Source organism: Syngnathus scovelli, chromosome 11 (assembly GCF_024217435.2).
Source record: "Syngnathus scovelli strain Florida chromosome 11, RoL_Ssco_1.2, whole genome shotgun sequence".
NCBI classification, from domain to species: domain Eukaryota; kingdom Metazoa; phylum Chordata; class Actinopteri; order Syngnathiformes; family Syngnathidae; genus Syngnathus; species Syngnathus scovelli.
In genome coordinates this window covers 16,224,682-16,238,481 of record NC_090857.1, presented here as the reverse complement: position 1 = coordinate 16,238,481, position 13,800 = coordinate 16,224,682, and the positions used below count along the sequence as shown (strand labels likewise).

The following is a 13,800-nucleotide window of genomic DNA, read 5'->3' as shown; positions in this document are numbered from 1 at the left end:
CCTCTAGCACCTAGAAGGTAAATAAATAGGAAGGAAGGACTCACCGGTGACGTCGTCGCCCACGTCCAAGCATTGTACTTTGTATTTTCATCCTTCTGACAGTGGAAAACATATAGCCAACAAACACCGTGGAACCTAAACGAATGAAAGAAAACTATCATTTGGCCACAACCAACATTCACAGATACAACACAATGTGACGTGCGGTGTTGAGGTTAAAGGTTGAGTGAAGGGCCCTCGTTTTAAACTACTTTTTTGAAAAGGAGTGGGAACAAGTAAGACGTATTTAATTTATTTATTGGGAAGTAGTAAGACTTATTAAATTTATTTAATCTACTTTTCTTCCCAGGCAAAATTTGATGTGCTGCAATTCCAAATTTCCAAAGTGAATGAAGGAATGAAATCCTTTAAATTATGATTTTGTATAAATACTAGGCATAAACACAAAATCTACGGCACAAAATGGGCAGACTTTACTTGTTTGAAAAGGACTGGTTACAAGACAGACTTTTTTAATTTATTTAATGGGAAGAAGACTTATTTAGTTTAATTGATCTATTTTTGTTCCCTGGCAAAATTCGATTTGCTGCAATTCCAAATTTCCAAAGTGAATGAAGGAATGAAGTCGTTTAAATTATGATTTTGTATAAATACTAGGCGTAGACACAAAATCTACGGCACAAAACGGGCAGACTTTACTTGTTTGAAGAGGACTGGTTGCAAGACAGACTTTTCTGATTTATTTAATGGGAAGAAGACTTATTTAGTTTATTTAATCTATTTTTGTTCCCTGGCAAAATTGGATTTGCTGAAATTGTATTTTGCCAAATCTTGACTTGAGACCTGATAGGAAGTATTAAACGCTTAGTTAAATCGAAACAAGTTGGTAATAAGAGCGAGTAATGTTGGTTGGACCGATGAATGAAGGTTGAAAGCAATTTAAATTATGACTTTGTATAAATACTAGATATTAACAGAACATCTACTGCGCAAAATGGGCAGAGTTTACTTGTTTGAGAAGGAGTGGCTTATTCAAAACTAAGATTTATTTAATCTGTTTGTTCCCAGGCAAAATTGGATGTGATGCAATTCCAAATTTCACCACATGATGGTGCCCAATTTTGACTTCATAGGACATGTTAGGGTTTTCCAGGTTATCTTGATCCTATGATTATGTTGGAATGTAACCTGTAATAATTAAACTCGCCTGTCCTGTCTTAACAAAAGTAGTAGAACAAAGTGCTAAGATCTTTTGAACTGATTGACTAGCTGCAGAGGAAGCAATCAAAGTTGTTTTGTTCACACAACATCGTGAAGGACCCCCTGCTGTGCTTTGATCAGCCAGGGGCTTCGGCCATTTGTCTACTCTGACCCCCACTCTCAACCCCCACTCTGTTTCTCTCAATAAAAATGCTCCTGCACGAGGCCTGAGTCAGACCTCCATTTCGATCATCGCTGCACGCACAGCGACGAATGGACTCTCCACCTGCAGGTGTCCAAAAGGACTTACTTGTCTCCCGTGTGGTTCTTGCAAAATAAGTTGGAGTGAGCAAATCTCTAACAGGACATATTAAACACTTAGCTTATTATTATGTTCAAGGTAATCAGATTTGTTTATTATTCTAATGGCCTTTTCAAAACTATTCTGGATTACTACTTTGGATCTATTCTACATTACTTGGCAACAACATACTCTGTAACAGATTAGGCAGTATAATCACATATGTTAACTTGAGAGTGCCCACACTCAATCTACTTATCGTGATGTGTTAAATCAAATAAATAAATATGCATTTGTCAAGATATTTTATATTTTCGGTGTCGACCCCTTGCATTTTAATTCATGTCGGGGTAGCGGCTTTTGTTTGCTATTTGATTTTCCCATGGTTTATTTCTCTAAATTTCGGAGTTGGCAATTCGAATGGCACCTACAGTGTCCTAAAGCCAATTTAATTCACAGGACAGTGGTAAAATATTCAGTGGTAAGTCTCCTTTCCTCTGCTTCCACACAAAGCCACTGTCTACAATCCTGTTTTATATAAAGGAGAGCTCACATGAGATCACTCTCAGTCAAACCATACACACACACACACAATGCACACTCTTATCATCTCACAGGCAAGCAGGGGAGCCCGCCCTCCCGTGGATTTTAACAAACTCTTTAACCTTCCTATTGTGTAATAAAAAACTTATTTTTGCCTTATTCTTAAAGTAGATATAAAACCTATCTGTCATGGATAAAGAAGCCAAACCAGCTAAACAAGAGTTAAGAAAAACACCACAGATGGCAGCAGAAAGCTAACACATTAGGAAGGCTAAGTTAGGAGGCCCCACGACACCTCAGCGGAATTTAACTGCTCAAAATTACCTGTACTTCTTTAGAAAACAGATGGGTCCGCTCTCCCATGGAATTTAACTGACTTATCAGTCAGGGGACTCCATCATCCCAGCGGAATTTACTGTTTCTAATTGCACTTGATAGGGTCTAGAATTGTCAAGGTTTTAAGTGACCTCTTGTCACTGCACTTTCATTACTTTCAACAGAATCAATATTCGTACTCACAGTCTGGTGGGCCTTCTCCTCGGATGATCTCGTCAACCACTCCGGCGTCCAGCTGACTGATCGAGTCAGCCCCGTGAAAAGGGTTTCCTCTATATGCCTTGGCCAAGGACTTGTCCTGGGTCGAAAAGTCAGCTGGAATCCCGAAATAGGTCTATTGAGACCCCGGAACGAGCCCCCAAAAATCAGTTAGGTTCAAAATAAGCAAAAGGATCAGCAGACAAAACCAGTGAGGCAGAATATTGAGTCTTTTCTCGCGAGGAGTGCATTCAGACTTACAGCAATCCGACTACACTAAAAATCTGTTTTACACTCCTCGCTCTTTTTATTTGGAATGCCCTACCCACAGTGTGAGACGATTAGCCCTTAAGGGGGGGGAAAGAGATTGTGGCTTCGTCTCGTAAGAAAATAAACAAAAAGTAACGCACAAAGTGTTGCGTGCAGATATGGCTATATCAGCAAAACAGTTTAAGCGATATTCCGAGAGATAAAAGGAGAAAGTGACGTTCTTTAAGGAAGATCAGAGGGTTCATGACGCATTGTTTGACATGTTGTTTTCACGATCTGTTCTGGTGGACGCTGAGCTGTCAGCAGCATCTTGTTTGACACAACCGTCATCTCGCCCCTGACCCAGCCGTAATCCTTCTGTTCTGTTGTACAAGATAAGAATAAGCAAGGCAAAGCAGCAAGCATACTGAACAGTAATATTGTGAATAAGTACTCATTAGAGAACGCATGATAACATATATATACAATTTTTCTAACAATTACTGTTAGACATTATTTGTCTGATAATCTACCAAATCTTTGAATTGAAGAATTTGTGATTTAATTAATAGCTTGCTATTATGTTCAGGGTAATCAGACTTGTATATAATTCTAATGGCCTTCTTTTGAAAACTATTCTGAATTACAACTTTGGATCTTATATTACTTTGCAACAATATACTCGGTGACAGATTAGGCAGTATAATCACATATGTTAACTTCAGTGCCCACACTGTATTTATTTATGGTTATTTGTTAAATCAAGTACTGTTAGACATGAAATAGGAAGTGTTTAACATAAATGTTATGGCTACTCACCATTGTAGCTCGCTCCTGATCAATGATACTTGTAGCTCGCTCCTGGTCAATGATACGAGCCTCTTCTTGCAGTGGAAAACTTACAGCCAACAAACACCGTGGAACCTAAAGGAAGGAAATTAAACATTAACATTTAGCCTCAACCAACATTCACAGATGTAACGCAATGCAAACTACACAAACGTAAATCTTTTTAAACACAATGAGTTGTACTTACCGTGTACGCTCTAGACGGTCCACTTGCAAGCAGAAAAAAAAGATATTTCTGTTGATAGTCGTCGTGTTTTTATCCGTTGTCTCGCTCAAGGCCATTGCGCCCACAGATTTGAATTTTGGCGACAGTTCAGCCTATTGACGTAATTTCCGCGGTGTAATACCCGCATATCTGAAACGGCAAAGTTAAGATTAGAGTTAAATAAAGTTTTTAATCAACGCAATCATTTACAACCGTTGACCAGTCGAAATAATCGTCGAAATTCGACGTTCCCCCCAAACGCCACACTCACTCGCTTTTCAGGGCAACAAAAGTACTTCTTTGTAAAAACGATGAGTTGTACTTACCGTGTACGCTCTGGACGGTCCAGTTGCAAGCAGAAAATAAAAATATTTCTCTCGTTAGTCGTATGTCGTATGTCGTATGTTACCATCCGCTGTGTCTTTGTCAACATCGCCATTTTGCTACTTCCTGTTGCGAGCCACGCCCACGGATTTAAATTTTGGCGGAAGTCCCGCCCATTGGCGTCGTTTTCGCGTATAGCAAATCCGATTGGTTGGGAAGGGGGCATGGTTATGCAGCCGAGGAGTCCTGTGATCGGTGGGATGCAAAGTAGGCGACGACGTCACGTGACCACGACGTGGCAGACGTCATATAGCAACCGCTGTTTTGTTTAGGAGACTTACAGTTGTTATGCATTGACATAATGGCGCACACTCCAAATAGATTTAAATAAATTAAATAATTCTTCTGCCCACTCCCTTTTAAACAAGTTAACTCTCCCCGCGGATTTGAATTCCGGCGGAAGTTTCGCCCATCGACGTCACGTCTGTCACGTGACCACAACGTGGCAGATGTCATATAGCAACCGCTGTTTTGTTTAGTAGATTTACAGTTGTTATGCATTGGCATGATGGTGTGCACTCAAAATAGTTTTAAATAAATTAAATATTTCTTCTGCCCACTCCCTTTTAAAAAAGTTAACTCTGCCCACGGATTCTAATTTCGGAGGACGGTCCGTCCATTGATGTCTTGTCTGCGTCACTTGACCACGACGTAGCGACGTCATATAGTAACCGCTGTTTTGATCAGTAGACTTACAGTTATTATGCGTTGACATAATGGCGCACTGGTTAGCATGTCCACCTCTTAAGCATGATGTTGCGGGTTCGACGCCTGATCAATGTTAGCCATGGAGTGAGCTGAAGTGCATGGCGCTGAAGATATGAATCTTTGAAATGCGCTGAGGTCTGACATATAAGGCAGAATGGTTTGCCATCACGGTCAACAAAAAATAGAAACTTTCCCACTCTGATAAAAACGTCCTGTGTTCATCTACATATTTCCGTTTTGCTGTGCATCTATTCCCTGCCATTTCGAGAGCCCAATTGACACTAATAGTTTACTGGATTGTGTTTGCCCATCCTACTTTGTGGAATTTCACCACATGCGCTTTTGACCAAAATACCAAATTGAACTCAAGTGAAGCCAACACGCACAACCCCCCCCCCCCCCCCACACACACACACACACACACACAAATGTAGATATGAACATAAAAGAGCCGCATGCGGTTCGGGAATTGCGGCTTGGCCAAACCTGTACTATACAACTTTATTTGTATAAAATTTTCACAACAGCTGTCACACAAACAAAGCGGGAAAAACCGAAGACGTGCGTGTTCCGCCCACGCTGGATTTATTTGCACCTTTGAAAAGACACCGTATTGCCGCAGATGTTGCAAAGAGTAGTTTTGGGCATCTGAGACGGAAGGATGTCCAAAGCATCACGTCACCAGCTGGTGTTAGGGCCACAGAATGAAGGCCAAGGAGAAGGATAGAAAGAGAAACAGAAACTTCTCCTCCAATTGTTTGATTTGTCTCTTCTGAGCTTCGATGAATTCTTTCAGCTCTTTGTTCCTCTAGGACGGACAAATGGAAAGTGGCCTTCAAAAGCCAGTAAGCGTGCAAGTAAGTGCCGGGCTGGCTTTGGGCCCTTACCTGTTGCGCGCTGTGCAGCAGATCCATTCTCTCTTGGAGGATGCAAGTGTCGCGCTCCCTCAACTCACACATCAGGGCTCGCTTCCATTGGTCCACGGCGCTCCTAAGCTCTTCTCTCTGATCCGCCGTCAGCACGTCATTCACGCCAGCGTGGCTGGCTTTTTCGCCGTCCGTGGCGGGGCAGTCCCGCTGCGGTAGCACCTCGTACAACATGGCCTCCAGCTCCAGGATCCTCTGGGCCGCAATCCTCGTCCATCAGTGGTCCGGCGGGAGATTTGAGGGCGGCTTACCTTATGAGCCTGGTTCATGGAACGCTTCCTGAAGTCCAACTCTTCATCCAGGTAGCCCTTCTGCTTACAGAACATATCCTAGCACAGCTCAAGGTCAGAATTGTTGGGGCACATTGCCGGAGTTCCCCTTGGCTGATGTCGCGTGTCTGTCTACCTTCTCACTTTCAATGTCCAACATCTTCTGTTGAAGTGCTGACTTGGTCACTTTGATGTATTCTAACCACTGAGGAAAGGCTGCTGTCACATAAGCAGAATGCGAGAGCGTGCGTGGACGTGCGCGTTACCTTCTCGGCTAGGGTGAGAAGGGTCCTGGCGTGAATCACGACCACCTGCTCCTCGTTGGTGAGATTCTGCAAGAGCCCAAAGGCACAGCGTCAACAAGCTTCTTTCAGCGCAAAGCCTTCCAAAAGTCACATTTGAGCCGCCGAGTCTCGTGGAGTGCGAACATAAGGAGTTCGACATACACTTACGGCGTTATCGCCCAGGATGTCCAGCTTCTTCATCAGATCACTGATGACGATGTCCGGGGGAAAGGCGCAAGGAGCAATGTAAGGTGTTCTGGGACCTCGGGTTAAGGTTAGGGTTGCGAGGGACGCCTTACGTACGCTCACGCCCTCGGCCTCGCAGTAGATCTGCAAAGGGCTGAGGCCGTCTGGGAAACGGACTTGCAGAAACTTCAAGACGGGGGAGCGCCACTCCCTCTCCTGAAAGGCAGAGGCATGCATCCGTCCGTCCGTCCGTCTGTCACATCTCTGGCCTCAACACGCTTGTGCGAGTCTTCGCACCTCCAGCTCCAGGATGCGGAACTCAAGCAGTTAGTTTTGGTCTCGGATATCCTGGATGTGCTCTTTCAGACGCGCTTCTTCCGCCTCCATCCGCCTGACCTGAAAAGACAGTCAGACCTCATCTGCGGGGCTTCCCGACGGGTGTGACGCCCAGCGCCTTTCTTTCCGTCACCTTTTCGGCCAACTGCTGATTGCTCTGACGCAGCAGCTGCTTCTCCTCCACCCACTTGACTTTCTAGAAGAGACAAACGCGTGGACAGCTTTGGAATGTTGTGTCATTTTCATCCACAAATTCTTTGGTTGACTGGAAAATGACATTTGCTTTTCTCCGCATTTTCCCAGCCACGTTCAGGGGGGGGTTGGTCCAGTAATGCCAGACGAATGAGTGACTGAATAATGTAGCTATTTTGTCTGAGAAAAAGGTGTGCTCATTGATGAGCTTACCTGTCCTTGTTGCTTTAGCGCTGACTCCAGATCTGCTACTCTGCTTTGATAGTGACCCATTTCTACCATCCTCCTCCTTTCAGACCAGAGAACACCCGAGGCTGGGTGAGAACGGGGAGGCTGCGACCCGGCCGGGGGTTGCGGGAAGGGGCGCCACCTTGATCTCCTTCTCGGCGTCGTAGTCCCCTCCGCTGGTCTGGGCGAGAAGCGCGTAGGCTCGTTGCAGCGCTTGATATTCTTGCATCAGCTGGCGGTAGCGAAGCTCCGCCTCCTCATGCACACACCAATGCAACACAGCACTAGTACCAGAATCAGTCAGACCGGCGACAAAGCACCCGCGACGCAAAGACGAGTCCGATTCCAGGCTGAAGAGGAATGTTTGGCGCCAATACGCTGGCAGAAATGGCGGGCTACCTCTTCGGGTTACGCGACTGGTTGCTGGTGGGGAAACCAGCTATGTTCCGATTCCAAAGTTCTAATATCATTGTAAAGAAAATTTGATGTATTAGCCCAGGAATTAGGTAGTGTGGCCAAGCATTCTAAGCGGTTATTTATTTATGCTCCAGTCACTCCTGACTTGTGGGTTCAAATCCCACCACAGAATCAATTCAGGTCTGGTCTTTTTGCCCAAATCCTGTCAGTGCAGCACTAAAGTATCAAGAACTTTCAAAGGTTTTTGCAAAATAGCAATCTTTGCCTTTTATTCTAACCTGGAGTACCCATTTAGTAGGTAACTACGCTGTGTATTTGGACTGAGAATGGTGAAAGAAGGTACATATATGCCTCATAAACTGTATGCATTGAGGATGGGTGTCGACTTCCATGCAGCACAACCATCCATCCATTCATCTATCTTCTTCCGCTTATCCGGGGTCGGGTCGCGGGGGCAGCAGCTTTGGGAGGGACTCCCGGAGTTCCCTCTCCCCAGCCACTTCATCCAGCTCATCCCGGGGGATCCCAAGGCGTTCCCAGGCCAGCTGAGAGACATAGTCTCTCCAGCACGTCCTGGGTCGTCCCCGGGGTCTCCTACCGGTGGGACATGCCCGGAACACCTCCCCAGGGAGGCGTCCAGGAGGAATCCTGATAAGATGCCCGAGCCACCTCATCTGGCTCCTCTCAACGTGGAGGAGTAGCGACTCTACTCCGAGTCTCTCCCAGATAACCGAGCTTCTCACCCTATCTCAAAGGGAGAGCCCAGACATCCTGCCGAGAAAACTAATTTTGGCCTCTTGTATCCAGGATCTTGTTCTTTCGGTCACGACCCATAGCTCGTGACCATAGGTGAGCGTAGGAGCGTAAATCGAACGGTAAATTGAGAGCTTTGCCTTTTGGCTCAGCTCTCTCTTTACCACAACGGACCAGTACAGGGTCCGCCTTACTGCCGACGTTGCACCGATTCGCCTGTCGATCTCGCGCTCCATCCCCCCCTCACTCGTGAACAAGACTTCAAGATACTTGAACTCCTCCACTTGGGGCAGGATCTCATCCCCGATCCGGAGAGTGCATTCCACCCTTTTCCGATCGAGGACCATGGACTCGGATTTGGAGGTGCTGACCGTCATCCCGACCGCTTCACACTCGGCTGCGAACCGTTCCAGCGAGAGCTGGAAATCACGGTCTGAAGAAGCCAACAGCACCACGTCATCTGCAAAAAGCAGAGACGCGATGCTGAGGTCCCCAAACTGGACCCCCTCAACGCCTCGGCTGTGCCTAGAAATTCTGTCCATAAAAATTATGAACAGAATCGGTGACAAAGGGCAGCCTTTGTCCAACCCTCACTTGGAACGAATCCGACTTACTGCCGGAAATGCGGACCAGACTCTGGCATCAGTGATACAGGGACCAAACCGCCCTTATCAGTTGGCTCGGCACCCCGTACTCCCGAAGCACCCTCCTCAGAACCTCCCGAGGGACACGGTCGAACGCCTTCTCCAAGTCCACAAAACACATGTGGACTGGTTGGGCGAACTCCCATGCACCCTCGAGGATCCTGCCGAGGGTGTAGAGCTGGTCCACTGTTCCACGGCCAGGACGAAAGCCACACAGCTCCTCCTGAATCCGAGGTTTGACCTCCCGACGGACCATCCTCTCCAGCACCCCTGGAGAGACCTTACCGGGGAGGCTGAGGAGTGTGAATCCCCTGTAATTGGAACACATCCTCCGGTCCCCCTTCTTAAAGAGGGGAACCACCACCCCAGTCTGCCAATCCAGAGGCACTGTCCCCGATGTCCACGCAATGTTGTAGAGGCGTGTCAGCCATGACAGCCCCACAACATCCAGAGCCTTTAAGAACTCCGGGCGGATCTCATCTACCCCCGGGGCCTTGCCACCGAAAAGTTTTTTTAACTACCTCAGTGACTTCGACCCCAGAGATTTGAGAATCCGCCTCAGAGTCTCCAGGCCCTGCTTCCTCAATGGAAGGCGTTTAGGTGGAATTGAGGTCTTCGAAGTATTCTCCCCACCGACTCACGACGCCCCGAGTCGAGGTCAGCAGCACGCCATCCCCACTATAAACAGTGTTGACGTTGCACTTCTTCCCCCTCCTGAGACACCGGATGGTGGACCAGAATTTCCTCGAAGCCGTCCGGAAGTCATTGTCCATGGCCTCACCAAACTCCTCCCACGCCCGGGTTTTTGCCTCAGCAGCCGCCGAAGCTGCGTTCCGCTTGGCCATCCGGTACCTGTCAGCTGCCTCCGGAGTCCCGCAGGCCAAAACGGCCCGATAGGACTCCTTCTTCAGCTTGACAGCATCCCTTACCGCCGGTGTCCACCAGCGGGTTTGGGGATTGCCGCCACGACAGGCACCAACGACCTTACTGCCACAGCTTCGGTCGGCCGCCTCAACAATGGAGGCGCGGAACATGGTCCACTCAGACTCAATGTCCCCCGCCTCCCCCGGGACGTGGGAAAAGCTCTGCCGGAGGTGGGAGTTGAAGCTCTTCCTGACAGGAGATTCTGCCAGACGTTCCCAGCAGACCCTCACAGAGTGTTTGGGTCTGCCAGGTCGGACCAGCATCTTCCCCCACCATCGGAGCCAACCCACCACCAGGAGGTGATCAGTTGACAGCTCCGCCCCTCTTTTCTCCCGAGTGTCCAAAACATGCGGCCGCAAATCTGATGACACAACTACAAAGTCCTGGTGCCATTGCCCACGTGAGCATTGAAGTCACCCAGTAGAACGATGGAGTCCCCAGAAGGAGCGCTCTCCAGCACTTCCTCCAGGGACTCCAAGAAGGGTGGGCATAGACACAAACAACAGTCAGGACCCGTCCCCCCACCTGAAGGCGGAGGGAAGCTACCCTCTCGTTCACCGGGGTGAACCCCAATGTGCAGACGCCCAGCCGGGGGGGCAATAAGTATACCCACCACATCTGCTCGACACATCTCACCGTGGGCAACTCCAGAGTGGAAGAGAGTCTAGCCCCTCTCGAGAGGGCTTCTACCGGAACCCAAACTGTGCGTGGAGGCTAGTCCGACTATATCTAGTCAGAATTTTTCTGCCTCGCACACCAGCTCGGGCTCCTTTCCAGCCAGAGAGGTTATATTCCATGTCCCAAGAGCTAGCTTCTGCAGCCGGGGATCAGACCGCCAAGGTCCCTGCCTTTGGCCACCGCCCAGCTCACACTGCACTCGACCCCTTTGGCCCCTCGCACAGGTGGTGAGCCCATGGGAAGGGGGACCAACGTTTCCTTTTCGGGTTGTGCCCGGCCGGGCCCCATGGGCGAAGGCCCGGCCACCAGTCGCTCGCCTTCGAGCCCCGCCTCCAGGTGCAGCACAACCAACGTGTGGAAAAGATAATGCGCACGACATTTTTTCTCAAAAGCATGACTTGAAAGAACGTCCAAACCAGACAAACAGCAGAGGATGGTTTTGATCTATCCACCTCTGGGTTATGGGCCCAGCACGCTCCCGCTGCGCCACTCTGCTGCTCAGTGCTAGCAATTCATCAAGTCCTCTAATCGGCTAACAAGCATTCGGTTCCAACTCGTAACTGGATTCTGACTGTCACTCATATTGTTCATTACATTATGAACAAAGCTCAGTCGGGCAGCACTAACCTGGATGCTGGTGGAGAAACCAACTTTCTCCAAGTGTCTCCACCCACTTCAAGGACAGCAAGGACGCACGTAGCCTTTGGCGGGGTATTCAGACCATCACGGACTACAAGCCCGCGCCGAGGAGCTGTGAGGGCGACGTCCGTCTGCTGAACGATCTGAACCGCTTCTTTGCTCGCTTCGACGCCCAGAACAGCACTTGCCCGCTGAAGTCCACTCCCCCCCCACACGAGCAGCCCCTGCGCCTCTCTGCCGACGGTGTGAGGAGGGCGCTTGCCGCTATTGACACCCGTAAGGCGGCGGGCCCTGACAACATCCCGGGTCGAGCGCTGAAGGACTGCGCTGGGGAGCTGTCGGGTGTCTTCACGGACATCTTTAACGTTTCCCTGCAGCAGGCCATCGTCCCCTCGTGCTTCAAAGCTGCCACCATCGTTCCTGTGCCGAAGAAACCTGCACCGTCCTGCTTCAATGACTACCGCCCTGTGGCACTGACGCCCATCATCATGAAGTGCTTTGAGCGGCTGGTCATGGAGCACATCAAGTCCGTTCTCCCCCCCACCATTGACCCTTTCCAGTTTGCGTACCGTGCCAAGCGGTCCTCTGAGGATGCCATCTGCTCTGCCCTCCACTCGGCCCTCACCCACCTGGAGAGAAAGGACTCATATGTGAGGTTGCTGTTTGTGGACTTCAGCTCTGCCTTCAACACCATTGTGCCGCAGCGACTCATCCGCAAACTCGACGAGCTGGGCCTCAGTACCTCCCTCTGCAACTGGATACTGGACTTCCTCTGTCAGAGGCCTCAGGTGGTGCGTGTTGGCGACAAAATCTCCGCCAGCATCACGCTGAGCACGGGGGGCCCCCAGGGCTGCGTGCTCAGTCCATTGCTCTTCACCCTGCTGACGCATGACTGCACTGCGACCTACAGCGACAACCGCATAGTGAAGTTTGCTGACGACACGACTCTGGTGGGTCTCATCACGAATGGCGACGAGACTCGGTACAGGTCGTAAGTTGACCTTCTGACCACGTGGTGCAGGGACAACAACCTCCTGCTGAACGTCAAGAAGACCAAGGAAATCATTGTTGACTTCCGGAAGGGTCACACAACACACCTGCCGCTGATCATTGACGGTGCTGTGGTGGAGAGGGTGAGCTGCACCAAGTTCCTGGGGGTGCACATCAGTGAGGACCTCTCCTGGTCCGCAAACACCTCGTCACTGGCAAAGAAAGCTCAGCGCCGCCTGTACTTCCTGCGGAAGCTCAGGCGTGCATGTGCTCCTCAGGCAGTCCTGTCTACATTCTACCGTGGGACCATTGAGAGCGTCCTCACCAGTTGCATCGCTGTGTGGGGTGGTAACTGCACTGAACAGAACTTGAAGGCCCTGCAGCGCATAGTGAATACGGCTGGTAAGATTATTGGTGCTTCGCTCCCCTCCCTGAAAGACATTTACACCTCCCATCTCACCCGCAAGGCAACCTCGATTGCCAGAGATGTGAGTCACCCGGCTCACTCTTTGTTTGACCTTCTGCCCTCTGGGAAGAGGTACAGGAGCCTGCGCTCCCGCACCACCAGACTCGCCAACAGCTTCTTTCTCCAGGCTGTTAGGGCCCTGAACTCGCTACCCCCTTCTGCGTAGCGTGCGGCACTGTTGCGCTATTTTCGGGAATGTCTGCTGTACGCGCACTTGCTCCTTTTTTTTCTGCTCCTCTTATTTATTTATTTATTGTTGTGTTATTTATTCATTATTTATTCAGCACACTTTTGTTATACTTTTTTACTTGTTTGTCTGTTGTGAGCCATGTCTTGTCACCGTGGGATAGGGGGGAACGAAATTTCGGTTTCTTTGTGTGTCTTTGGCATGTGGAGAAATTGACAATAAAGCTGACTTTGACTTTTGACTTTGACTTTTTATCCACTTTCACATTTTATTAGAAATGTCAACAAAATTCAATGTTGAAACTGCAGTTGGTAGGTAGTGTCGCTGAAGCGCTGGATTTAGGCTCTCAGTCTCTACTAAGGCGTGCGTTCAAATATTGTGTTAGTTCCGCTCTATTCTTCTGGCCTGACTCTTTTTGGCGCAGCCGTTGTACATATGATGACCCTGGAAAGTTCTTGGCAAATTCTCAATCTTTGCCTTTCATGTTCATCGGGTCTACCATTTTAATAGGTATCTACACTGTGTATTTGGATAGAGACTGGTCAAAGGGGACACATATATGCCTCGTGAACTACTACATGCATTACTGCGGATGAAGAAGAGTGAACAAATAAGTCATCAGACAAGTTTGCCGATTTTTTAGTGCCCATTAGAGCAGCACTCTGTTCCGTACTGTAACCTGTTAGGTTTGTTCCCAGTTCTTTATCT

General features: G+C 48.7%; 1 long non-coding RNA gene across 1 annotated transcript; it reads right to left on the bottom strand.

The window, feature by feature from the left end:
* Positions 1-6,923: 6,923 nt before the first annotated feature.
* LOC125977318 (uncharacterized) lies at positions 6,924-7,440 on the bottom strand. The gene is made up of 3 exons (XR_007484592.2): positions 7,380-7,440; positions 7,108-7,170; positions 6,924-7,034 (listed from the first exon to the last, which is right to left on the bottom strand). It is a non-coding gene; the product is annotated as an uncharacterized lncRNA (long non-coding RNA).
* Between the last annotated feature and the right edge of the window lie 6,360 nt (positions 7,441-13,800).